Here is a 2419-nt window from a genome sequence, read left to right as displayed (position 1 = left end):
TGCACTACCTGCCGGCCCCAAAACTATAAGTTATATGTCAAACAGTGCTTTGCAAATAACTAAGAATAATGGTCCCAAGCCTAAGTGGATGAAGACACCAAACATGACTATGGGGCAGCCTAAGGAAGTACAGTAAATTTAGGAGAGCCACATCTGATCTTCCACCTTATGCCATAGCTGGGATATCCCCATTTCATGTTTTTCTTCTTGCCTTTGTATAAACAACAATAAACTTCTTTATTAACTCTATTTATCACAACCCTCAACAAAAGCAATAGCAGAGATGACTTGGTACTTATTTTCAAAAGAAAACAGATAATAAGGTTGGATTCTGATTGTTTATGGAGCAAGGAGAAGGGAACATGGCTGGGAGCCTCATGGGAGAAACTGTACATTGAATCGAAGCACAGCCTGCAGAACCTGGTTTCAGAGCAATTGTGTGGCAGCAATGTCTTCTTGGGAAGCTGAAAGTCTGACCTGAGCCAGACCCTGGGACTGAGGAAACATGGAAAATATTTGTTCCAAGGCACACGGAGGCTTTCCAGAAATTCTGTGGGAATACAAGGAAAGTTATTCCAGGTACTGAAATTATGGTGAGAGACTAAGTATTAGCTTGATAAAAAATAAAAAACAAACAAACAAACAAAAAACAGATTTCAACTCAGCTTTCTTTATAAAAAGAGCAAAAGGCCATTCTTTCTCGCACTCACACAAGGACTGAGGTTGAAGGGAAGTGCAGGCCTGTGACTCTTCCCAGTAGGTTCTGGGAGTCACAATCGTACAGAAAATACTTCCAGCCTTCTGCTAGACATCCTCCCAAGAAAAACGAAGAATGTTACCTGTTCATCGAGATCCTCGTTGAACTGAAATGAAAGGAGGATAGGGAATTTATTCAGCCATAAAAACATCTTAGACAAGTAGACAAATTTTTATTTTCTTTTAAGGTTTTTGCCATAGGGTGCGTGCACTTGCTGGAGAGAGAGAGAAACAGTGAGGAGGAAAGAGAAATCACTCCCCTGGGAGGATGGCCACACTTCAGTCCCTTCTCTTCCATTTTTCTCCTGGGATTTTAGGCATGCACACTCATGAGCTGGAATGATTTTCAAACTGCCAGGCCTGGGACTCAAACCACAGTTGACCATGTGGAGGCCCAGCATCTTAACCACCATGCCATGCCACCTATGGCCCCATTGAGAACTTTTCCTATCCCATCTTTCATTGCCCATCCCCAAGTGGCCCCCCCACATGTACCTGAGCACCTGGAGAGCTCGTGCACCTGGCTGTGGTAAGGTCCCAGCCTGGGGATTCCTCTCCCTACAGGCCATCTTTGCTCCCTGGCTATCTGAGGTCAGTAGCCTCCAGAATTCTTTCACATTGCTTTTCTTTTCTCTGTTATTCATTAAAAAGTGAAATCGCCAGAAGCCATGTGAACTTACAAGACAGACTAAAAGGGAGAGAGGAAAGGGGAGAAAGCACTTCCTAATGGACACAGTCACACTGCAATCCCTTCTCCATTTCTCCATCCTGTCAGTGTGGGCATGCATGCACATGCACCTGGAGTGTCCTTTATGCCACCAGAGCTGGGATTCAAACTGTGGTTGGTCATGTGGGAATTTATCTCCCTTAACCAGCAGGTCACAGAGCCGGCCCTCTTTGGCATTGCTTTTCTGTTTCAGTAGCTGATCATGGAAGACGGGTGAGTCAGTCGGGGAAAGGCGGATCTGGGCACCTTGCAGGTTTTCTTACCTTTCCTGCTCCTCATGAGCATGAAGGTGCCCACCCCAAACATGATGAGCCCCAGCATGAAGCCCCCGACTCCAGTCAGTGTCTTGCTCCGGGCAGAATCAGACTGTGCCTCTGCAAAGAACAGACTCCAGTCAGCCTCACCCCACCAGTGGTACCCCTGAGGTCCTGGCTGAGATCCTGGACTCAATGTAGAATACTAGCTTGAGGAGAGGGAGCGGCTACACCTTGGATAAAAGGATGTTTAGAAAGTCCCCATTCTGGAGATTAGGACGTCACCTCAGCAAGGGGACAAACACTGATTCTGGCAGCTGTCTCTCAGAATAACTCAAAATATACTAAAAGACTGAAAATACAGAGGACTTCCCATGTGTGAAGGCAATTCAGGAGGGTGTCTGACTGCCCGGATTCTCTGACAAGGGAAGGGAAACACGAACCTCAGGACCTCCCAGGCTAGGGACAGGTGAGTCTCCATCAACCCCAGCTCAGATGACACTCAGGGTTTTGTACAAGAAAGAGATGGGGGTTGATGTGTCCCAGCATACAGTCACATAGACAAGATGAGTGGCCCTCAGAGCCAGAGAGTCCCCTGTTCTTCAGACAGCAGAATCTAGCTGGGTCGTCAGGGAGTAACTCACTCCACTCCACGGTGATAGGCCTGTCCAGGCTGGGGTGC

The 2419-nt window shown here is 47.0% G+C and overlaps 1 long non-coding RNA gene across 1 annotated transcript; it reads right to left on the bottom strand.

Annotated features, from left to right (window-relative positions):
• Positions 1-216: 216 nt before the first annotated feature.
• LOC102482672 (uncharacterized) lies at positions 217-2419 on the bottom strand. The gene is made up of 4 exons (XR_337244.3): positions 2382-2419; positions 1747-1857; positions 840-863; positions 217-550 (listed from the first exon to the last, which is right to left on the bottom strand). It is a non-coding gene; the product is annotated as an uncharacterized LOC102482672 (long non-coding RNA).

The sequence above is a fragment of the Tupaia chinensis genome, unplaced genomic scaffold (genome assembly GCF_000334495.1).
Source record: "Tupaia chinensis unplaced genomic scaffold, TupChi_1.0 Scaffold144948_1, whole genome shotgun sequence".
Lineage (NCBI taxonomy): Eukaryota > Metazoa > Chordata > Mammalia > Scandentia > Tupaiidae > Tupaia > Tupaia belangeri.
Note: the sequence above shows the minus strand (reverse complement) of the source record. Positions and strands in the feature narration are given on the sequence as shown.